We start from the raw sequence: 24,361 nt of genomic DNA, 5'->3' as shown, positions 1-24,361 counted from the left end.
TTATTATTATTATTATTATGAGAATCCAGCTCAGGATCTGGCACTTGCCAGGTAGGTACTGCACCGCCGAGCTTCCACCCTTTTAGTTTTATGTTTTTGGTACCGGGGATCGAGATTTGGTCCTTGTGCTTGCTGAGGCAGGCAGGGGCACCACTGAGCTAAATTCCTGGCCCTCCAACCCTTTATTTTTGAGACAGGACTTGGCTAAATTGCCCACACTGGGCTTAAACTCATGATCCTCCTGCCTCAGTCTCCTGAGTGCTGGGATTACAGGTCCGTGTCACCACCTTGGGCTTTTTCTGTTGCTTTCTCTTCTTTTGCTTTCTTTTTTGTTTGTTGTTGTTGTTTGGTTTTTTTGGTACCAGGGATCGAACTCGGGACCTTCTTGCACTTGCAAGGCAGGCGCTAAATCTCCAGCTCTTTTGCTCTTTTGGTAACAGCTCACTCTTAGAACCAGGGTCCGGTGAGAACTACACGAATCTCCTTCACAGACGCATCGCTGGCTCCCACCCCAGCGGGGGGCACAAACCCAGTTAGCCAATCGGGGAATAGCATCCCATATCATGATTGGTCCATGGCGTAGCATTGACACAAGTTGAGCCAATCAGAGCCATCCTGGGCTTCTGGCCAGACTCTGATCTGGGTTTCCAGAAGCGGGGAGGTGGAGGCTAACCTGGTCCTTGGTCCTCGCCCTGGCTCCGAAGGAAGCCTGCTGCGGGATCAGGAAGGATAGCCTCACAGGGGGAGTGGAGGTGGAGCAGACTGAGAGGGCAGGAGAAAGGAAAAACCACAGAGCTGGAGCTTGGGCCATCACTCCTTCCCTAGCCACCTGCGACGACAGCCCAGCCACTTCTCTGTGTTTGAGCAAGGAAGTAGCGTGTCTGCACCCAACACCCACCATGACCCTTGGACTTGGTATTTGATGACCTTGGTGATGGGCAGGCTGCCGCCTCTTTCCCCCAGTACTGAGGAGTGAATACGGGATTGAATAAAATAAATAATTATTATTTTTAAAAATTCCTCTTTATTATTTTTAAAAATTTTGAGACAGGGTCTCACTAAGTCGCTAAGTTGCCCAGGCTGAGCTCGAACTTACGATCCTCCTGCCTCAGCCTGCAGAGCTCTTGGATCTCATAAACTCACCACCACCGAGCTACACCCAGGTCCCTGGATCTGCTTTTTTGTTTCTTGAATGTTTAGCAGGCAGAAACAGCGCGTGACCACTGGTTAGTGAGGACTGAGCAGCACCAAGCCCACCCACAGCTTGGATCTGAGCGTCCCCCCAGTGGGAGGAGCTTAGGCCACTGTGGGCGTGGCCTCCCACCATGCTGTGTGCCTCCTGCAGACCCAGAGCTACAGGGCCTCTAGGTCACAGCCGGAGACCTCCCCACTGTGTGCCAAGTAAACTTCCCTTTATATGTGATTTCAAGTGCTCTTTACTGTAGCAGAAAGATGACTGATCCTTGCAACCACCCCACCCCTACAAGCACCCAGCTCACAGCCAGAAAAAGGAGAGAACATTTCTGTATATCATAAATCTGATATGGAATTAATTCCCAGTGCACGGAGTTCTTATAATCCAAAGATTAAAAAGAAAGACCAGTTTTAAAATGGGCCAATGGCCGGGAATGTAGCTCAGAGGTGCAGCATCTGCCTGGAAAGCACTAGTCCCTGAGTTTGATTCCTGATGCAAAAAGTAAATAAATTTTAAAAAATAAAATAAATAAAAATGGGCCAAAGGTCTAAGGAGACATTTCTCTGAAAGAGATCTACAAAGGGCCAATACTTAAATAGAAAGAGGCTCAACACCATTTGTTGTTAGAGGAATGCAAATCAAAGTCCAAAACGATGCCCCTCAGCCACTGGCTCGCTAGGAAAAGAAGAAAGAAGGAGAATAACAAGTGTTGGGGAGGATGAAGGCAAAGGGGAACATAGACAGCGAAGCTGCTGTGGAAACATTCCCAGGTATTCAGCTCAAATAATAGAAAAAAGGAGTTCAAACAAAAACATGCACACACATTTACAGCAACATTCTTCCTAAGAGAATGGAAACAAACCGACTATCATTCAACTAAGAACTGGATAAACAAGAGATGGTGAGTGGTTCCGTACAGAATAGGATCATTCAGTCATCAAAAGGAATGACAAGCCAGGCCTGATGACATAGGCCTGTGAGCCCAGCACTCTGGGAGGCTGAGGCAGGAGGATTGCAAGTTCCAGCCCAGCCTGGGCCATTTAGGGTTTTAATGAGACCTTGTTTCAAAATAAAAAGGGCTGTGAGTATAGCTCAGTGTGAAGGCCCTGGGTTCAATCCCCAGTACCATACACACACACACACACACACACACAAAGACGACACATTAGTCCATGCTACAACATGGATAAACTTTGAAAATAACACGCTAAGAAGTCAGACCAAAAAAAAAAAAAAAGGCCACATATGCTATGATTCCTTTATATGGAATCTTCAGAACAGACAAATCCAGAGGCAGAAAGTACATTAGTTGTCACAGCCTGGGGGAGCGGAGAATGTGGGGTCCCCGTTATGGGTGCAGCATTTCTTTCTGAGGTTGTGAAAATATTCTGGAATTAGGTAGGATGGTTGCATAACTTTATGAATATGCTAAAAAACCTCCACTGTATCGGCAGGGGATCAATCCTCCGACTGCCTAGAAAGAGGGTTGGCAAGGGCTAAAGACAAGAGAGACCTGTGTAACTTCATAGTATGGCTGGCTGGGGTGGGGGGTCAGTGCCTCTGAGTGGGCAAAGACTAAGACACGCTGAGCCTGCCACTATTTATTGGGGTCATACAATGACAGGAGGGAGCATCAGGCGACTTGTGTGTCAGCGGCAATCCTATGTTGATGAGGGTGGTAAGGAGAGCATTCTTACAGCAGTAGGCAGGAGGAGACAGCAGGCTAACAAAGACAGTGTCCTTCCTCCAGGTGAAACCTTTCTTTTTTTATTACTACTCAGTTCTCAAAGAACCAGGATGTCTTCAGCTGATGGACAACAGTATCATGGGACCACTGAGGCTTCAACTTGCCGGGGTTGTTTCTGCACGCCATGGTTGGCTCTAGGGCAAGGTGACTTTAGACACTAGATAGTTATAGTCACACTTTAAATATGAAATGATTTTCCCAAAAAATTATGTAGAATGACTCCCAACACCACTGAAATGTGTGTATTTGGTACTGGGACTTGAACCCAGGATCTTTGCCCTGGGCTATATCCCAGCACCTTTTTTATTTTTAATTTTGAAACAGGGTCTTGCTAAACTGTTAAGCTGCCCAGGATGGGACTAGAACTTTCAGTCCTCCTGCCTCAGCCTCCCAGAGTGCTGGGATGACAGGCCTGAGCCACCACAGATAGCTTGAATCGTGTATTTTATTATTATTATTGGTACTGGGGATCGAACTCGGGTCCTACCTCTTGAAAGGCAGGTGCCGGAACCACTGAGCTAAATCCCCAGCCCAAATTGTGTATTTTTAAAAACTGAAATTCACGATATATGGACTCTCATCTTTTAAAAGGAGGAATATATGAAGGTATCCTGTAGAAGTCTCTCTCTCTCCCGGAAGTGGAACATTGCCTCAGCATTGGTCCTGCAGAGGAAGGGAGGAGCCTAGGGTCCCAGAGGAGGAGGTGCCGGTGGGGGAGGACATAGAAGTACGCGGCCAGAGGAAGAGGGCTTTTTAGTGAGCGCAAGGGCTCTGATTTTCCCTGTGGAGGAGCCGGCCCAGTACCAGACCTGGAGAGGAATGGGGGGTTCAGAAGGGGCGGGGACTTGGGAATGGGGGCGAAGTTCCTAGTGGCCTCCAAGTGGAATCAAAGGGCGCCTGGTGAGGCACAGGAGGGCTGCTGAGTAATTCTGAGGTTGGAAACGCACATTGGTGATCTCGAATCTCCTCCGCAGGGCCTGAGTGAGGCCTTTGTGGGCTGGAGAACACTGGGCTATTGACGCCTGGCTCAGGGGTCGGGTCTCGGGTGAGGCCTCCCCCTCCAGGCACCCTGAGCCCAAGGAAGGTGAGCCCGGGGACGTGGTATGCAGGGAGGGGGGTGCCCGACACCTTGCTGTCTCTGGGCTGGGGACACCAATTGGTTGGGACCCTAGAAAGGCGGCGGGCATGGCCGAGGGTTTGGCTCTTACAGAGAACTCTGACTTTGCCACACCCCCTCACAGCTAAGTTTCAAGCTCTGTGTCCCAGCCAACTCTGCTTGCCGTGGCCCGAGGGCTCCCACTGTGTGAGTCCCACAGAGGGCAGGATGCACCTGAAGATGTCAGCGGGTTTGACATTTGAGGCCTGTGCTGAGGGAGGTGGCCCCTTGTCACAGGCGCCAAAGGTCACAGGGCTGGACTTGCTGCCACGTGCTCTCTGGGCACTTCCTGGCTGGGAACTGTCCCCAGGACTGCACCCTGCAGACTGGCCGGACTCTCACGGTGGGGTGTGGCCAGGCACAACACACCAGACCCTGGACCTCGGCGGGACATTGTCTCCAGCCTGCCCTGGTCTTTCAGCTCCCCCTGAGGTCTCAGTCACCTTCAATCTCTTTTGTCATCAAGGGTCCTTGGCCAAGATTTTTCCCTGCATAGTGGACCAATGTACACTCCAGTCCTGACTAGCTGTTTTGTATTATCAAATGAAACGTCTCAGCCAAGTGGTGGTACACACTGTAATCTCAGCACTCCAGGAGGCTGAGGCAGGAGAATCAAAAGTACAAACCCAGCCTGGACAATTTAGCATCCTAGTGGAAATATATCTATCAGACTATGCCACTGCACGGAGACTCAGTCAAATAAAATAAAATATGATCCTTGTCCCCCAGGCGCTCCCAGTTCTGGCAAAGTCCGGCCAGGGGGAGGGGGGGAAGCTCCTCCCGGCCAGTGGTGGGGCTGGGCGAGGGTCAGGCAGCAGAACCAGGAGTGACTCCGAGGTTCTTCTCAGAAAACCAAGCAACCACAGGGACACTGACTGCGGCTGGACCCACCCCCAGATCCCCTCAGTGTGGCGTGGGAGTGGAGCAAAGCCATGTCAGGACCATGGAACCTGATCCAGCACACACCGAGTGCGCTGTGTGCCCGCACTCAGTGAGCATGCGAGCCCCATGGCTGCGCCCCTTCTAGCCTGCTTGTCATCCCCAGAGCCCCCCTAGGTCCTGCTGTTTGCACGGTGGAGTCCTTGGACCTTCTCCTTCTTCCCTTGGCCAAGTGCAAGCCCATGTCCAAGGTGAGCCCAGCAGGAGGAGCTGGGAATAGGGAGACAGAAAAGGGTTGGAGTCCATCACCCACTGCCAGCTGCATTTCTTTTCCTTTCTCCCCCACCCCACACTGGGGACTGAACCCACGGCCTTTGCACTGAGCCACATCCCATCCCCCACCCCTAATTTTGAGATGTGGTCTAAGTCACTAAATTGCTCTGGCTGGGCTCCAACTTGGGATCCTCCTGCCTCAGCCTCCCAGAATGCTGGCTTTACAGGCATGTGCTACCACATCTAACCCGGGTTCATTCTTAGTCCTAATGATTATGAATTAAGAACATCATGTGGGGCCTGGGATTTAGCTCAGTGGTTCTGCCGCCTGCCTTGCAAGCACAAGGATCCAAGTTCAATCCCCAGCACCGAAAAGAAAAAAAAATCATGTGTATAAGAAAAAAGAAACATTTCTTGGCTTATTACAATATATCATCGTATGTGGTTATAGATATGCTGACATTTTTGTGTCTTTCTGGCATGTTTGCCTCCTGGGCCAAAACTGTGCATATGTGTGCAGCACGCACGTAGAGTCACAGGGACACACAGAGGCATTTCTGTTTCCGCTGTTGCTTGTATGAACTGACTGCCCTGTCACTGTCGAGGTCACTGTTTCAGCAGTCAGGCACACTTCTACCGGGCCAGAGAGCAGGTGCAAGCCAAGAGCCCCCTCCTTCTCACAGCCAGCCCAGCTCTGGGAGCCTCTGGCTGGTCTTCACCTGGAGAAGAGTCCAAATTCCACAGCCCTCGGTGGCCGCCCCAACTCGCCAACGCGGTTTCCCTCCCACTTCTTGGCCTGCAAGGTGCAAGGCAAGTCCCTTAGGTCCCCTCCCTGCCACGCCTTTCCTGCACCTGGGCTCTCTGCTTTCTCCCAGCAGGGTCTGAAGCCCTTCGAGGGTGGCTGGTGGAGTGGCTGCCTGGTCTCAGCAGCTGTCCCTACTGTGGCTAAGGTGGGCGTTAGTGTCTCAGGGCCACTAGGCTTGTCTAGAGAGCATGAAGTGGGTTAAGTCGCCACCTATTGCCTGATTGGCTCAGGAAAAGTCAGCCAGGCCCTTCTGTCTGTGTCCCCAGGGGAGAGTGCACAGATCCTCAAAGGAAGACAGCCGAGCCCTTGCTGTCCTGCGTGCTGGGGTGGAAAGAGCAGCAGTGCAACCAATGTCTCCTTCCCCTTCGGTGAGCATGGGTTCCCCGGCAGGGGTGGAGACCCTGGTGCCATTCAGGTAGACGTGTGTGAAAAGGGGAAGCCACTGGTCTTCCTTGTAGCATGTGCCCCACAGGTCCAGCCAGCACCACATAGCAGGGATGGCCGCAGGACTCAGGAGAGGCCTGTAGGTTGTGCACGCCCTCCTCCATCCATCCCTATGGGAGCCAGGGCCCGTGCATGGACCACTAAGCTACATCCCCAGCTTTGCTTTGCTTCACTTTTCTTTTTGATACTGGGAATTGAACCCAGGGCCTTCACACTGAGCTACATTCACGGCCCTTTTTCCTGTGTTAGTGCTGGGATTATAGGCATGTACCACCACACCTGGCCTCAGAGACTCTTGAGAAATTCACTGCCCTGGGGCTGCTGCTCCAGCAGGCAGCTGAAGAGAGGGGACAGGAGTTGCTAGCTGGTGCCAGCCCCTTCTCAAGGCAGAGGCAGCCTGTCTAAGCTCACGATAGCAGAGTGAGGACAGCTCTGGGTCAGCGTGCACCAACCTCCAGCAGACCTTGGGCCAATGGGTCCTCCTCGCAGGCCGTGAGAGGGAGACACGCCCTGGGGTGGTTTTTGCGGTGGGGACAGGAGTGGCAGCAATTAGAAGAGTGAAGCTAACATGTGGCCTAAAACAGGGCTGTAGAAACCTGGAAGCTCAGGGAAGGTGATGCCTTTGGGATGGAGACCATTTCAAAGGTGTGAGGTCAGACCCAGTCAGGCCAACGAAATGACAGCTGGGTCTGCCTGATGCCCGAGCCAGTTGGTCGGTGGAGGTGGCCGGCAGGCATCAAGTGGAGACCGAACACTTCCTGATTCTCAGAGCAGCAGTGTAGACAGGAGAGGGATGAGCAGGGTCAGGGAGGGCAGGGGAGCAGCGGGTGGTCTCGGTGCTGCTGCTGCTAGCTGAGGGCTGAGGGCAGCAAGTGGGGCCCTGCAGGAGGGACCTGGAGATGCATTGCTGGGGCGACAGAGCGAGGGGATGGGGCCCCTCAGGCCAAGCCCCACCTGGGAATACAGGACCCGGAGTGATGTGCAGAGTAAGAACCAGGTTCTGAAGGGGGGCCAGCCCCCAAGCCCAAGGTGGACAGAGAGCCCCTCGTGTCCAGGAGTGGGGTATTAACTGGCTTAGAGGTTCCAACTAACTTGCCTTTTAACAGCTCCCCACAGGAGGGAGCAGGTTTCAGGGAAGCCCAGCCCACAAGCACTGGCACCATATTATTAGGTGAAGGGGTGGGGGGCTCAGGTCTAGGAAACAAACTGATACCCTTCCCTGTTGCATTCTGCCATGGCCTCCACTTCTCACAGTTCATCCTACTGGGTCTTGCAGGACAAGAGAATGTTTATTTACAGCAAAAACATTTGTAACATAATTCTGCCTTCAAAACAGAGACCCAGGAGAAAACATAAAGCAATCTCTATTTGTATTTACCTGGGGATGTGAGCAGCCAGAAGCGGGGCTGGGACTGGGAAGGATGCCAAGGACTAATTCCACTCGAAAACACAAGAAACTGCCTTTTAAAAAGTGGCAGTTTTCTACTTGTCAGTAGCTATCCTTTCCCTTGCTGCTTGTGAAACATGAAACAAAAACAGCACCTGGGAAAACACAGCTGAACCCAGGGGTCGGAACAGGGTGTGGCGGGCTGGGCAGGTCCCCGGAGGCAGCAATCCTCACACTGGGAGCTCTTTCCAGCAACAACTCAATGCCAGTGGCCCATGTCAGATCACTTGCTGCAGTTAGATGAGGAATCTAGGAATCAAACAGAGCCATTAGAAAGCTGACAGCCCAGCAGGTACAAGGCAACACTGCTGCATAGAGGAGTTGGCCGGGCCCGGCCTGCGGGATGGGAAGCCAGTCATATGTCTGCCATCCAGCGGGCAGCTCCAGGAGCTGCTGCCCATCGGCATGGCGGCTCTGAAATACCCAAGAATACAGGACAGTTCCTCAGAAAATCTGGACAGAAAGGCCCCTCAGAGATCATCCAGGGCAACTTCATTTTTCAGACGAGGGCCCAAGATCAAGGTATTTTCTTCCAATACTAGGGACTGAACCCAGGGTATTCACACTAAGCTACATCCCTGGCCTTTTAAATTTTTTTGAAATTTCAAGAAATTTCTTCAAATTTTTGAAATTTCAAGACATTTCAACTTAGTTCTAAGTTGCCTAGGCTGGCCTCAGACTTGCATTCCTCCTCCCTCAGCCTCCAGAGGGCTGGGACTGCAGGTGTGTGCCATCATGCCCGGTTTAAATATGTACTTTCTGATACAGGCAGGGCTTCTCCACTGGTCCTCAGGCAGTGAGCACATAGCCTTACCATCTGAAGACCATCAGGATGTCCAGGGAGCCCTGAGGAGCAGCGGCTTTTCACAGGACACCATGGAACCCCTCACCATGTGTGGGCAGCTCAGGCCCTCGGGATGTGATTGAACCCAAAGCCTGGAGAAACCACCTCAGTCACCCGCCCCCGTGTCACAGCAGTCCAGGTCACAGCTTCTGTACCTGGGGCACTGAGGTTCTGAAGTCAACACTCCCCGCCTGTACAGGGCCATTACTGAGGGGAGGAGAAGTGGCCTGGGGTGCATTCCCTCAGGTGTGTTCCCATCTTGCTTCTGGTTCATGTCCAGTAGCAACTGTGCTTTTCGTGCTAGCCACACCACGGTCCTCTGCTGGATACTCAATGAGTCTCTGTTTGATGGCTTTTATAATGAGTTACTGAAAATATGGCACCAGTGAAGTTCAACTTACAAATAAAGTCAACACCTTCTGGGGTTATCTAGTGGGACAGAGATGAACAAACAAATATAAAACTTCTGCGGGGTGTGGGGGTCTGAGGCGAGGCTGCTGCTGAGCACAGAGTAACCAGGTGACCTCGCTGCACAGGACCTGCATGGGACTGAGCTGTGCGACTGGATGCGAAGAACTTTCCATGTGGCAGGGTACAGGAATGCGGCGGGAGCCAGTGTGGTGGAGCAGGGTGAACACGGAGAAAGTCAGGGAAGCGTGGAGGCCCGTGCTGTGTCTTGCAGGGCTGCAGACTGTTCTGGCACAGTGTGAGACCACTGCAGGCTCTCAGAGGAGGAGGAGGAGGCAGGAGGCCACTGCCACCATGGAGGACTGTGCTGCCCGGTGGAGCCCACTGCGGGGCTAAGAGCAGAAGTGCAGAGTGCAGGTTCGGCGGGGCGATGGTGGAGGTTGGCAGCTTCTACTCTGCTTGCAGCCCTTCACTTCCCATTACTCCTCAGCCTGCAGACCCAGGTTGCCACATCTGTCCGACTAGGCTAAGACCATTGTACTGGACAGTACAGGTGGAGACACGGCTGACGCTCCCGGCTGAGGTCCCAAGAACATACACAGAGCCATCTTGGACCCTCCAGGCCAGCACATCTGCCAGCTGAAAACCATTGGAAACCTCTGAGGATGCCACACAGAGAAGAAGAATCACCTGCTGAGCTCAGCCCAAATCCCGGCCTTACAAAACTGAGAGGTTACAGTGAAGCAGTATTTGTTTTAAGCCACTAAATTTTGGGGTAGTTTATTTCAGGGCAACCGGTAGGCAGAACAGAAGGAAATGGAAGTAAATACTGTGGTAAGAGTTTTATGTTATACCTGATTGGGAATATTATTTAAAGGTACACCGTGCTAACTTAAAATTCTATACTGACCAAAAAAAGTTGCATACTGGAAACCCTAGATGCAAACCTTTAGAGTTTTCAGTGACATAAACAGCTCACTGTGGCACACATGCCATAGGTTTGCCACCACTGCCCTAGAACAACCACTAAAACCATAATGGTACAGTTAATAAGCAACAAAAGATAAAAAACAGAATACTAAAAACAGGCAAACAAAACAAAATCCAAACCAAAACAATTCAGTCCAAAAGGAAGCCAGGAATGGTGACACACACTTGTAATACCAGCACTCTGGGAGGCTGAGGAGGATGCAAAGTTCAAATTTGGCCTGGGTGATTTAGCAAGACCCCATCTGAAAATAAAAATAAGGTCCAGAGACATAGTTCACTGCCAAGGCCCTGGGTTCAATCCTCAGAAAGAAAAACACACACACAAAGCCTTCCTTCTCCACTGGGACAAGAGCATCTGCCGTCCCTCCTGCCCAGCCTGCACATGTGCCCTTCCTCTCTCAGCCAAGATTCCAAACACACCAGTGGCGAGGCCTGTTGGGGGCTCACAGCCCGACTTACTCCTCAGGTCACAGCTGTCTCACTCCGGATCACGCTGTTCTGCAGCCAAGGTCCTCCACGTTTCCAAGGCCTCGCTACCCTTCTGGGGTGACACTGGGCACAGTGGGGGCTCTGGGCATCTGAGTTACGCAAGTTCCTGCAGACACAGCGTGCTCTCAAATGTACCTGAGCTGGCCGTCACTACAGAGCGAGGACTTGAGGGGACACAGCAAGGCTGCAAGGAGGAGCACCTGGCAGGAGCAAAAGCACCCAGCCGTGCAAGCCAGTCATATTCCCTGTGTGGCCAGTAGCCAGAAGAGGATGGCATGGGCAGAGCCACAGACTGGCCATGGGACAGGCCACATAGGATTCAGAGGGCAGAAATGACAGCAGCTCTGCACTGACCTGAGTGATTCAGGAGAAACACTCTCACCAAAATCTCTGGTGCAACCAGTAGAGAAGTGCTCAGCCTGGGCCCACACCAATCCTGAGTAACTGAGTCCTTGTAGGATGCACAGGGTTGCCCAGCAGTGCAGAAGAGCACGCTGGGAATTGAAATAGCTCAGCAGTAGAGTGCTGCTCACTGCCCTGCCCTAAACTGCCTGGGGCCTCAAGTCTTAGCCCGACCTTGCTGAGGTTCCGCTTCCCCGCTCCTGCCTCTCCTTCCCATGTCCAAAAGCACCCCCAGCTCTTCCCTCTCAAGCATCAAGCAGCCTGAGGAAAACAAGAAATTCCTTGCAGCTTATAAAGAAAATTTAGTTTCCTTCACCTTTGCTTCTCCTATTCAGTTCGGCTAAAGGCCTTTTATTACCAAGCATCCTGTTGGTGATTTGCTTAGTGAAAGATGTGTTTTCCCGCTTAGAAGGAAGCCTGTTCTCCTCAGGCAACCAGGTGAAGCTGCACACTGTGCTTATCCTGCTAAAGATTCAATAGCCACTGGCTGTGGGGCACAGGCTTGTAATCCCAGCACTTCAGAGGCTGAGGCAGGAGGACTGCTTGAGTTTGAGGCCAGCATGAGCTACACAGTGAGTTCAAAGCCAGCCTGAACTAATGGCAAGACTGTGTCTCAAGAAAGAAAATTGGAGCCCAACCTGGGCAACTTGGCAAGATCCTATCTAAAAAAAAAAAAAAAAAATTTTTTTGAAAAAGGATTGGAGATACAGGGATGTAGAGGGGAGGGAGAGAGGAAAATTCAATAGCACAAACCAATGTAATAGGTCAAAGGGGCAGGGGGAGCTTGTCTTGGTGGTAGGTAGACAGCTGATAATCATTCTGATAAAAATGACTGGTAAAAATTTCCTTAACACCATTTTTTTTTCTGACCAGAGATTTTATTCAAGGGGTGGGAGTAGAGAGAGCAGAGAAAGCAGAGAGAGAGAGAGAGAGAGAGAGAGAAAGTCCTTAACGCAATTTTAAAGAAGACTGTGTCTCCACTCCACGCCAGCACCAGGCTTCACGTTGTGAGAAGCAGCGGCTCAGCACAGTCAGGGGAGATGTGCGACCACCACTGCTCCAAAGCACGGTCCCTGCACAAAGCGAGAGATGTGAACTGCAGGAAGCAGAAAGCAGAGCGGCCATCACTGCACCCCATGACCAGACACCCGCGGGTCCTGGGAAGCCTGTGACACAAGTGACCAGTGCACCTGATACCAGAACACAGGAAAAGCCAGTCAGGTGCGCGGTCACGGAGAAACAAGTGGGCGATTCCTGTAAAAGCTGCCTTGCTGCCACCGTGTGAAAAGAAGCTCAGTCGGGGTGCGCTGGTACTGCCTGAGATCCCACAGCAGGCGCACAGACTGGCAAAGGCGACAAAGCCAATGCTGTGAGGGACGGCAGGGCCATGGAGCGGAATCCCTCTGACACCACCAGAGGGGATGACATTCAGGCTGAGCTGCTGGAGTGGTGGATTCAGCGACATCTGGCTCAGGAGAAGATGCACAGATGCACCATCGCAGCCGGGCACAGTGTGGCCTAGCGGCAAGCAGCACAGCACCCTGGGCTATGGGGCTGGCACTGCACCGCTCCTGCTGTCCACTGTCGGCCACTGTCACAAGTGTTCTCATGGTCTCTGAGTCGTTTCTTAAAAACGAGGCAGTTCTTCCTATGCTGACCTAGAAATACCCAACATGGATCGAAAAACCCAACATGGATCGAAAAACCATATTCTAATACAAAATGTGTAACTCTATTTGTGGAGAAGATTCAACAAACCTGGACGTTCTTGAATGTTTACCAAAAAAGTTTCAAGCAGGGTATGTGTGAAACATTAACAGGAGTAACCTCTGGAGAGTGGGCGTGGTGGAGCTGGGAAGGCTTCCTGTCCCTTCTTATTTGCTGGTTGAAACTTTAAGCATGTGGTGCTTTTATAATTCAGACTTAAGTACTACCATACAACTGGAGAGGAGAGGAAGCAGGGAACTGTCAGAAAGGCCATGAGGACACACACCATGGGCGACGGTGCTGTTCCCTTCACGTTTGAGGTTAGAAAATGTCCAAGTGAAAGGTGTCGTGGTAAGTGACAACAGGACAGAGCTTCAGTCTTGTCTGTGTCCCATACATGGCTTTAGGACACCTAATGATCAATGTGCTCTAAGCATGAATGCAGGGGGCAGAGAGGACCTCCAAGATCCCTGCGAACACCAGGACCTTACGAGGTTTACTTAGTTGAATTTTCAAAAGGGAACCAATAAAAAGCAACACTTTAGCATATATGAGAGCGCAAAATAGAAAAGCTTATGTTCCATTTTGAACACCCTATCCACAGCATACTGAGGTGTAAAAGCAGAGCAAAGAGCTGCTGTGCAGCCACAGCTCAAACAAAGTGAGGCCGGAGACCGACTGAGACAATGGAAGTCAGACGCGGGGGAACACCAAGGTCCACCAGGGCAGAATACATGAATACCAGACAAGCAGCTTCCCATGGCCCCAGGAAAAGCCACAGTGAATGTGAAACAGAAACTCCGCAATGATATGATCGCTGTCCACAATAATCTCTCAAAACAATGAGCAGTAATCAAAGAAGAGTGTGAAATGTAACGGAGGCAACAGAGAAGTGATGTAACCCTGGAACCATGAGCTTGAGGCTGTGGAGCCCAGGATGTTTATGTCTGAAATCCGAGGACAAAGAGCCGAGGATGAGGGCGGGGGAAGCAGCATTCCATTCCCACGATGGCCAGGCGCACACCCCTTCCCTGTGGTTCGTGAGAGCCACCCGAGTCCACGGTCAGACGTGAACATCCTCTGACCGGAAGCCTCAGAGCCTCTCAGGGCCACACGGCCCTTTGAAAACACGACAGAAGCTTGGATCACTCTCCAGAATCCCAGGCAACGAGAAGACACAGTTCGTAGTGACTGTGGAGGTGCAGAGACCCTCCTTGAAGCCCCCCACACAACTACTTCCCTTTCCCAAAAGGCCAGTGCTAAATCCCTGGACATCTCATATAATCCCAGCAGAGGGAGAGGAGTTTTCCTAGGAGCCAGAGCCCTTCGTGCTCTCTGATGTGTGAGGCTCTTACCACCCATGTGGCTCATCCCTGGCCTATTTGGTCCTAAAGCCACTCACTGCCATGCTGTCCCCAGCTGGTGTGGTTCCCTGGGGAGACGGGAAGTCTCCACACTGCCTCCCACTGCTGTGGGGGCAGTGCCCACCACGTCCCTGCCGGTCCTGAGCCAGCCCCTGCCCCTGCCTTGGTGCCATCCTCCACAGACATTTGGGCCCTTCCCAGTGGTCATGGCCCCTACCTCCTCCTCCAGTCAGGTGCCAGATTTCTGGGGCTGCACAGCCACCGAGCCTACTATGTGGGTGGAAGCTGTGGAGAGCACTCTCAGATGCTCCCTCACGTGGCTCTGCCCACCTCCTCCAGCTGCCACCCTGTCCAAGACAAGGCTCACGGTGCCCACCAGCCATTTTCTTCCTCCTCTGCGACATCTTGAGTCGCCCACATCATCTGGCTTCACAGACCAGCTGCACCTGCACCCACACCTCCAGGAGCCGGTTAGAAACAGAGGGGCCCTGCATGCTGTCTCCTGGCAGGGCTCCAGGAAGATGACCGTCCCAGAAGCACTGTGTATGTGCCCTGCCTTCTCCTGCTGCGCCCTCTGTTCCCACCACCTGCTGCTGTTGCAAAGGTCACCAGTGTAGCTTAGTGCAAAGGCCTTATGAATCAATCTCTAGTACCAAAAGAAGAAAGAAAAAATTGCAAGAGCAATTTTGCTCTTTCAAGGCACTCTTTGGGCTTGCCTGGGCCAATGTGAGGGAAGAGGAATTGTCTTGGGCTGCTATATCAAGAAAGCTATATAATAGAGTCAATGTATATAAGAACAAAACTTTTCAATATTTTACCTTATTATTTTGTGAAATAACACAAATCCAAGGATCAATAACTAAATAAAAACTGCACAGGTGTCTTACTAGGCGCCTGTCCTCACAGCCACACAGGTGTGTAGGTGGCTGGAGATCGACAATCTGTGTTTTGCTCACCGAGTCGTGCAAGTTCGTGCAATGTCTGATACACACAGGCCTTACCACCCCGTGCCCTCCCCTACACAGCAGCCCCTTGTCACCTACACAGTCTCTGCTTGAGAACCACACGACCGAGTCCTGACACGTACATCTAAAATCACAAAATTGTGTTAAGAGCCTGTGATCTTGTGGGGCCGTGGGTTGGCCACCCTGTCGTACAGGTTCTTCAGCTGATTTTGGTGTCAGAGACCCTGGGAGGCTGATGACAGCCATGGAAGTGGGGCGCAGCTCACACATCCCTGAGGCCCCCAAGCAAACTCAATTAAACCCAAGTCTCCACCTGGGGTTTTGCCTCTTTCCTCAGTTCCTTGTTGGCAGCCCCAGGGTGCATCCTTGGCCTCCTGCCTTCGTCTATGTCCCCGGGTGACCTTGTGTCACCCTTGGACTTCAGCGCTGTGTGTACTCTTGGCTCCCATTTCTCAGACCCAGGTTCCTCTCTGACTCCAGAGTCACCTCCAACTGTCCGCTAGGCACCTCCACTTGGGTGTCCTGCAGGTACCTCAAGTTCAAAAAAACTGCTGTGCCAAACCTCCTTCAGCTGAATGTGACTGCTCCATGGACCCAGCTATCACAGCTGGAAACCTGGGGATCACTCTGGAATCCTTCCCCTCGTCTACTCCCCTCCCAACACTGAACTGTAAAATTCTGCCACTGAAAATAGTCCCTAAAGTTCTCTCCCCATCCACACCACTGCCTGTGTTCAGGCCATCTCTCTTGCCTGTACCTGTCCCTAGCTCCATTTGTCACCTGCCCACATCCTTCATTGCCCTCATGACTAGAAGGGAGGACCCCAGGATGGTAGTGTTCCAGAGAAGGTTGTCATGTGCTGTCATCTGTGATGGCAAGAGTCAGATAGAGAATATCAGGATGTATGCTTCTGCGTTCTGTCTGCAGGCCAAGCCTGGAGGCACTCATCTGTAATCCCAGACTCAGGAGGCCAAGGAAGGAAGATTGCTGCATGTTCAAGGTCAGCCTGGGCTACACATTGAGTTCAAGTTAGCCTGACCTGAACTATAGAGTAAGACCCTGCCTCAAAAAAGAAAAAAAAAATGTAGAAGAGTTGAATAATTACCCTGATGTACTGTGTCGTCCTAGATCGGATCCACGTTGAGTTGTGCTTGTGTTAGACTTATAGTTCATAGTAGTTGGTGATAAGCAAGCAGGTACAAAAGAAAGTAGTGTCCCTAAAGATGCTCTTGTGCTAATTCCCTGAACCCGCGGACATGCTACCACATGTGGCAAAGGGGGCCTTGAGAGGGAAGAGAGTCGGAGAAGAGAATAACCATGATCATCTTGGCAGGCCCAGGCTCATCAGAAGCTCCATGTAAGAGGGGATCAGGGGCGTTCGAGAAAGAGAACGAGACATGTCAACATAAGCACAGAGGAGAGGGGTGGAACAGACTGAGAAACAGACACAGAGAGCCAGATCTGAAGTGCTGCGCGGCCGTCTCTGAAGACGAGGGTGAACCGCTGGCCAAGGAACACAGGCAGCCTCTCCGGGCCATTTCCGACAAGGCGACGGCAAGGCACTGGGGTGGGCTCACATCTGTGGCCATCACAGTCAGTGTCAAGAGAGCAAACAGCACTGCCCAGAAAGACCTGGCTCCGGGGTCTCCCTGCCTTCTCTGTGCAGACTGGGACTGATGGTGACCGCTCTGGGTGTGGACATGCCACTGTCCTCTGTCCAGAGAGGACTTCTGCTCACAGCTCTCCACTCTTTCATTACCTCAGCACCCTCTCTGGGTAACAAAGTGAGGGTTCACCCTGGTTCATCTCAGGGTCTTCCTGGGTCTGTGACTGCTCTGGGGTACAGAGGAGCATCCAGAGTAGCAGTGAGCAATAGCTACAAGTCACAAAGGGTACAAACAACACCCTGCAGAGTCGGGGTAGCCGGGAAAACGCACAGGGAGGTGTCTGCTTCCCCAGAACGCCCTGTGGCGTTCATTCCTTGCTGCTTCGGCCCACTTCTTCTACTCTTCACTGTACCTCGATGCTAGTTGCTATGGCTTCTGTCTAGCTGTCCCCAAAGCCTCGCCTGCTCAGAGGTGAGGCCTTTCAAAGGTGACTGGGTTCCAGGGTGCTGTAGCTGGCTTGGTTGCAGAGGCGGGGTCACTGCTGTGTGACGTGGAAAGGCATCTCCCCGGCTCCTCCTTTCCTTCTCTGTTTCCTGGCTGCCAAGTGGAGAGCAGCTTTCCCCAGTCAGTCCTTCCACCATGCCCGCCTTCCTGCCTTGGAGCCAGGCAACCATGCACTGAAAACTCAAGCAGAAATAACTTCTCGTTTAACTTGTCGGTGTTGAGTACTGAGTCCCAGCAACAAGAAAGCAATTGAGACTCTTACTTATCCAAACTGGTGTCTGGGGTGACACATGCTTGGAGGCAAGGCTTAGGCAGCTAACACACTCAAGAAATTAAAAAAAGGAATAAGGCAACATCTGATGGCCTTAATGAAGCCCAACTTAAAGCAGCACATGAGACCTTGAAAATAGACAGATGACGACGGTGAGGCTGAGAGCTGAAACAACTATGCCACAGACCCCAGCGGAGAGCTAAGAATGAAAAGTCTGCTCCGTTTCCCAGCCCTGCAATGAGTCACAGAGGGCACCTCCATGATTCTGAAGATGAGAAAACAGAACCCGGTTATCTTCTGAAAGAATAACAGCCCTCAGTGATCCCTCACTCTCAAAGGATGGAGTCCACTAAAGCAGAGCTCAGCGGGAAGCAGGCTTTGGGCCCATCACGGCTGCCAGGAGAGGATGTGGAGAGAGGTGAAGGGCCAGAGAAACTCTACCAGGGGAAATGCTTTCCCAGGAAGGGCACAAAGAAAAGGTAGCAGCCTCAGTGGAGGTATTTATAGCCTACAACAAAGGGATGACTTCAGGGCCACCCCCTGGGCGGTGGCAAAGGCATCTCAGCCAAAGGGAAGATCAAGAGCCCATGTCTAACAGTTTGCTTGGAAAATGGCCCAGCCCTCACCTGACAATGAGAGAACATCTGCCTGGCCAGTTACCCTGGAGGAGAAAAGTAGAGAAAGACAGTTGAAAGAATTAACAATGTATCAAATTACAAAAACACGTTTTCAAAAGTTATTGTTTGATCAGGATGTAGACAAGTCTAACCGGATACACAAAATACCTTCATAGACGCAAAACTAGATTTGAGTCTCTCCTCTTAATCTCTTTGGGAAGAAAGGGATCAGTTAGATCCAGTCGCATACCAGGGGAGATGATGATCTGCCCCTGGGTTTTCCTGGCAGCCAGCCAGGAGGCCAGGAGGCCAGGACACCGGAAGGCTGTTCTGGAATGGGAGAAGCCTGGCCCAGGGGCCTGTGAAGCCCCAGGTTGGCCAGGACCGCTGGACCCAGGTCATTCAGGCCAAGCACAAGCCAGGACTGAATTCCAGAATCTCAATTAACAGAAGTTCACTCCCCACGGCCTGGCCTCATTCCCTCCTGGCCTCCTGGGAGCTGCTCTGACTTCCCAGAAAACATGGTTTTAAAAGTCTGTCAAGGTACTGTCCCCAAGGCTGGGAGAGCCACAAGGCTCAATCCTCCTAGTTCTGCAGCCCACAGGTCCCACTGCCCCAAGTACAAAGAGCTGGTGGGTGGAGTCCTCACATCTACAAGATGGGTAAAAGCCACAGCCGTTCAGGGTCATACTCCAACTGAATACAGAAGCTTGAGCCATCTGAAGGTCCAGGTGCACCTGGAATCCAATGAAAATGGACCCCGCCACCTACATGGACACACAAAGCCCTCCAGAGGGAGGGGACCCCATTCCAAGCCTTATTCCTCTCACAGCCTACAGGCAGAGTTGCTTTCCCTCCCAGCCATGTCGGGAAGGTGGAAGTGGCTGCAGCTGGGGAAAGAGGCCTGGACGCCAGGAAGGCCTGTGAAGAAGCCTTCACCCCAGGCAGCCACTCCTCAGACACCCTCACTCCACAGGTCAACTACCAGCACGGCACCCACCCCAGGGGCCACAGGAGATGGTGCCAAGGGCAGGCATATGAACACATAGACAAGGTGAATTCGGGAAGCAACATCTGAACTTGCAGACCAGATGTATAATGAACATCCCTTACAAAGAAAATGGTTCTCACAGAGGGAGGGGGGCAGGGGCCACTGACAGGCAATTTGAGAAAAATATAAATGGCCAAGAGGTCCACAAGATTCTCAACTTCACTAGCACATGACAAAATTCAGATTAAAATCATATGGCACTTGCACAAACCATTTTAGAAAAACAATCCATCTGAGGAGAATTAGGGAACCTCGTGGAGAGCAGGGCATTCTGGTTGGCTTCCATGACCTAAGAAGACTCAGGCAAGGAGCCTGCCCAGGTCTACAGAGCTCCTGGCCAACCTTTCTACTACTTCACTCTCAAATAGCAACTCTCACATTTAATGCAAGAAATTAAGCATTTGTGAAAAGCCCGTATCCTGCATATTTGCCTCTCCCAACATTTCAGGGGACAGAAGGGAACACGGAAGAATGGCCCCTGTCTTGGAGACACGTAGGGAAGTACTGGAGGGACCAGCACGCGGACGGAAGGGTGTGATTACTGCAATGTGCTCAGTTAACCCAGGAGCTCCCCCAGGGCTTGGGGAGTGTGACTCAAGAATACACGTGGGTATGCAAGTGAGTGTGTATTATGCTAGGGTTTGGCTCACAGTGTCCCTGAAAGCTCACATGTTGAAGCCATGGTCCCCAGCTGACACCACTACTAGGAACTGGGGCCTGGCGGGAAGCAGCAGTCATGCTGATGCCTCTGAAGAACACACTGGGACCCCATCCCTCCCTGTCTCCCTGAGCTTCTCAGCTGCCATGAGGTAAGCAGTGCTGTCCCCGCCATGTGCTCCCTGCCAGGACGCTCTGCCTCACCTCAGGCCCAAAGGCGACAGGGCCAATGACCATGGATCGAAAAACCTCTGAAACGTGAGCCAAACTTAATCTTTCTTCCTGTAAATTCTTTATCTCAGGTATTTTGTTACAGTGACAAAAAACGGATGGACACAAATAAGCTCTATATAGAAGAACTGTGTCCCCTTTACCCAAATGTCTTATGGGTCTGGAACTTATCCCAGGACTGGCCAGGGATCATTTCTCATACCCAAACCTGTCGAATGGACCCTAAGGGAGGCCATGCCAGGATTGGAGCAGTTATGTTTCAGGAGGAATCAGAACATCCTAATGGGCTTCATGCTCTACAGCAGTACTTTTCGCCCCGACTGTACTGTAGGGGTGGACGCCACGTGACCCAGCAGTGTCTCCCCATGCGGTACTGTGTACCTGCCCTTTGGGCCTTATCACCCAGACGTGCTGAACGGGAACCAGCAGACCCGTGTAGCGTGGGCTAGAAGCTGAAGCGCTGGTAGGGACGAGTGCTGTGCAGTTCCCGTGTGGAGCACAGCCTGGGCTTGTGGCAAAGGCTAACTGGTAAGCTCAGGTGTCAACCTGTGGAGCTCTAGGTGGTTCACACTCAGTTGTGTTAGTAGGGGGAGGCAAGGAGGAGATGACTCACGAGCAGGGCGCTCTTGTCCCCTGGACTGACAGGGACTGCAGGGTGTTGCTGGATTCCATTGTCACTAGCATCCCATCAACAGCAGCCACTGACAGACAGAGGGCTGCCTGGTGTGCGGACAGCAGTTCCAGAGGAATGCATGACACCCTGAAGGCTACCACCTTGGTAAACACGAATTGGTGCCTTGGGCTGAGCTTCCTGCTGCCTTCCTCGCGGTGATGAGGGACTGAACAGTGCGGAAGGCCCCTACATTTGCAGGTGAAGGGCCTTGTAAAGGATGCACCTCTCAAGGTGAGTGAGGGTGCACGCCAAGGCCATCAGAATACCCCAGCCCAGGCCTGGGAAGTGAGTGGATCCAAGCAGAGAGCCCTGGGCTTGTGCAGGGTGCCAGCTGGCCGGGGCACCAGTGGGGGTGCGAGAGCTGCTGCACAGCAGAGATGCCTCCCACCCCCTCTGCGGCACACAGCACCAACAAGGACTGCCCTGCCCACCAGCAAGATCCGAGGACTGCTGTGTGGCAGATTCCCTGGCAGGGAGGCCCTGAACACGGTGCCCCGTCAGACTGGTACAGGGGTGCTCAGGTACAGCTGGGCCCTGACAGGGCAGACAGCGTCTTGACTGGGCTTGGCTTGCCCAGAAGATGCCTACAGTGCCATAAAAGAACCTGAACAAAGACAGTGTGCCGAGCTGGATGACGGTCACTTCTTCACCAAGGAACAGCAACACGTCCACGATGCCAGCACTGGGCAGGGAGCCCCTCCCTGGAGAAGTGGCCTGCGGAGAGTGGGGGCGGCAACTACAACTGTACCAAACGTGGGGTGGGGAGGAAGGGCTGCTTGTGAGCCATGCACGGTACGAGTGGGACCACAGCAGCGTGCCCTGCCCTCCGCCGCCCTGGCTTCTGATGGATCTGGGGATGAGGGGTGTGAGGATGTTGGTGTGACTGCAGCTCCTGCCGCGGGAAGAGCACCCAGCTGTGACTTCTGTACTTTCCTTCCCAGTCACCTCAATGCCCCAGGCCACCTGAAGTCCAGGGCTGCGAACACAAGTGCTGGAAGCAGATGGCTCTAAAGCCAGAACTGTGCCAGTGTCTTTAGGGCTTAGGCCAGAGTCCTAAGGGTTGGGGTGAGTCATACCTCTGCTCTACCCAGAAGATGGGGTGGGCACTGCCTGCAGCTGCGCAGTCTGGTGGTGACGGTGGCCCAGTCTTATAGCCACATGACCCTATCCGATCTGCCGTGCCAGCCCTGCCACCTGCAGCCTGCGCCAGTGGCAGAACCTATGTCCCTCAAAGATGGAAATGGCTGGGTACGAGTGATGCAAAATCTAAAAGAAAGGATAAGCAACCCACATAATGAGGGGAGTCACTTCCTTTCCTGGAAAGAGGCTCAGAGAAAGAGATGACCCTCTTAGCTCAGTCACGCCCGACAATTGAAGGGTGAGGCTGTCTGTCAAGGCCACTCCTGCTCTGAAGCCGGACAAGTGTAGAGGGACGCTGGGTGACAGGACGGTGGGTGCCTGGTCTTCTCAACTATGTGAGGAAGCGATGGTTAACAGCCCAAGGCTGCAGACTAGGGGTGGGCTATGGCAGAGACGAGGCCCAAAGTGCAACCCCAAACTGACTGACCACGGGGCACCAACGCTGCAGTTAAACCTGAACACTGAGGTTTCAGCTTAGAAAAAGCAACTGGTACCAACTTGGCTCACATGCTGACAGTGAGGGCTCTGTGCGCCCACTGTGTCACCACCCCTGTGCTACATCAGAAATGTACATTTTCACCAGGGGGAAGTCACAAGCACCGTCATCCCAGCTACTCAGAAGGCTAAGGAAGGAGGCTCGCTTGGGTCCAAGAGTCTGAGACCAGCTGGGGCAACCTGCCTGGGGACTTTGACAAGGAAAGAGAAAGAGGCAGGGCAGGGGAGAGAAAAAGGAAGGAAGGAAGGGGAGAGAGAGAGTGAAAAAACAAAGGGAAAGAGGGAAGGGGAAGGAAGGAAAGAAGAAATGTATATTTGGTCTCTACCCTTTCCTGGCCCACAGCTCCTACAAACCTTGGACCCTGCAGGACAGTAAGTGGTATCTGTGTGCTCAGAGACACCTGCTGGCTGGAGTCCTGGCCAGCCTCAGGATGGGGGCGAGGTAACCAACATGTGACTAGAGAGAGGAGAGGAGCCAAGGTTGAGCTGATCATCAATGGCCGGTAACTGAATCAATCATGCCCACACAGGGAGCTGCTGTAACACCTGAAAGCGGAAGGTCGGGGTGGCGCTGGGAGGGCAGCCCACACCCCTCCCCACATACCTCACCTGCTACTGGCCATTCATCTGGATCTTCCGTGCGATCCTTTATGCTATGCTGGAAACAGCAAATGACTGAACACAACAGAGGCCTACGGGAAACAAGCTGAAATTTCTCCGCCCCACGTATGAAGCAGGGCATCCTGGGGGCTGCACTATGAACCTGGGTAGAGCATGTCGGCACTGAACTGTGGGCAGGCAGGACCCTGCTGGTGCTGGGGAACTGGCAGGTGTAGGACAGGTTTGGTTGCAGGAGTCAAGGGTTCCAGAACGGAGTGTCACGAGAGAAGGTCCAGAACAGGGTTTTGGCTTTCGTTTTTCCTTAACAGTTAGTAACTGCAAAAGCTGCCTGCTGAGTAATGGCCCTGGACACCCTGCTTTTTTCAGTTGTGTAAGCTTCAGACTCTTCAGTTTGCAGAAGAGGGGACAGAGTGCAATACTACAGGAAAGGGAAATCCAGCAAGAGCTCTTGGGTTCAAAATTTTGATCACTGTAATTAAAGTGTAAGAGTTGGGAAATGGGATACAATTCCTGGGGTGGAGGGACTTGGAAGATAGAGGATCCCTGCAGGGGCCCAACACCGACCAACAGAAGCTCCCAGAAAGGCCAACAGGGAAAGGACACACAACTACAGCAAGTGACCAAAGGGCCTCCTAGCTCTGCAATGCCTCTGGAAGCCAGGCGCTCAGCTGGAGGTCTTGCACATCAGGGTGCCTGGATGTGTCCCTATGGAGCTCAAGAGTAAGGAGATTCTAAAGGATTCTGGACACAGAAAAAAAACAGACTTTGCAAACAGATTCTCCTCAGTTACCAAGAAGGTCTAAGAGGAGAAAGGAGCAGTGCCAGTGAGATGCGTTGGGGTGGGCAGAGGAGACCTGAGGGAGCAGGTGGTGCTGGGGCTGGTGAAGCAGAAGAGGTGAGAGGGGAGGAAGGGGCTCTGCAGGAGGATCCTGGTTGGAGGAGAGTCCCGAGTTGGGAGGTTTTCACCTGGGGCTGTTCTAAGTGGAAGGAAGCTTGCTTTCCCTCCAAAGTCTATGCTCAGCTGCATTATTTCTGATTAAGTACAAAGACCTAATAAATCACTTCTTGGCCATACGAAGATTCAGATCGTTCATCTCCTGTGTACCCAAAGTTGCTCCAGAATATCAGAACGAGGAAGTAAACACACAGAAGAGGATCCAGGAAACAGTGGATTCAGCCCAGGAGATAAAAAGAAGCCCCGGATGGCAGCTGAGTCCCAGCCTGAAGAGCAATCTGTACACTGTTTTGCAAACAGGGAGGCTCCCAGGAGGAGGGACTCAGATGACAGGGAACCGTGGAGTCTGAGCACAGATAAGAATGAACAGGCAAATGGTTCGGTGGGAAAAAAAAAAAAGAAATTAACATTTTCGAGGAACAGA

General features: G+C 52.4%; 1 protein-coding gene across 5 annotated transcripts in view; it reads right to left on the bottom strand.

The window, feature by feature from the left end:
* Fkbp6 (FKBP prolyl isomerase 6) overlaps nt 1-24,361 on the bottom strand; it is a 45,702-nt gene that overhangs the window by 7,140 nt on the left and 14,201 nt on the right. For 3 of the 5 annotated variants that reach the window (XM_010619005.3, XM_033764887.1, XM_010619002.2), the window contains exon 9: nt 7,777-8,195. The exons of 1 other annotated variant lie outside the window; for it this stretch is intronic. The gene's annotated coding sequence lies outside the window, so the exon portion shown is untranslated. Of the gene's footprint in view, nt 1-7,776; nt 8,196-11,816; nt 12,153-24,361 lie in introns of those variants that run through there. One more of the 5 variants, XM_010619003.3, reaches the window with a different exon arrangement.

Source organism: Fukomys damarensis, unplaced genomic scaffold (assembly GCF_012274545.1).
Source record: "Fukomys damarensis isolate Sample0158 unplaced genomic scaffold, DMR_v1.0_HiC HiC_scaffold_17, whole genome shotgun sequence".
NCBI lineage: Eukaryota > Metazoa > Chordata > Mammalia > Rodentia > Bathyergidae > Fukomys > Fukomys damarensis.
The sequence above is the reverse complement of the archived record's forward strand: the minus strand, read 5'-3'. Positions and strand labels throughout refer to the sequence as shown.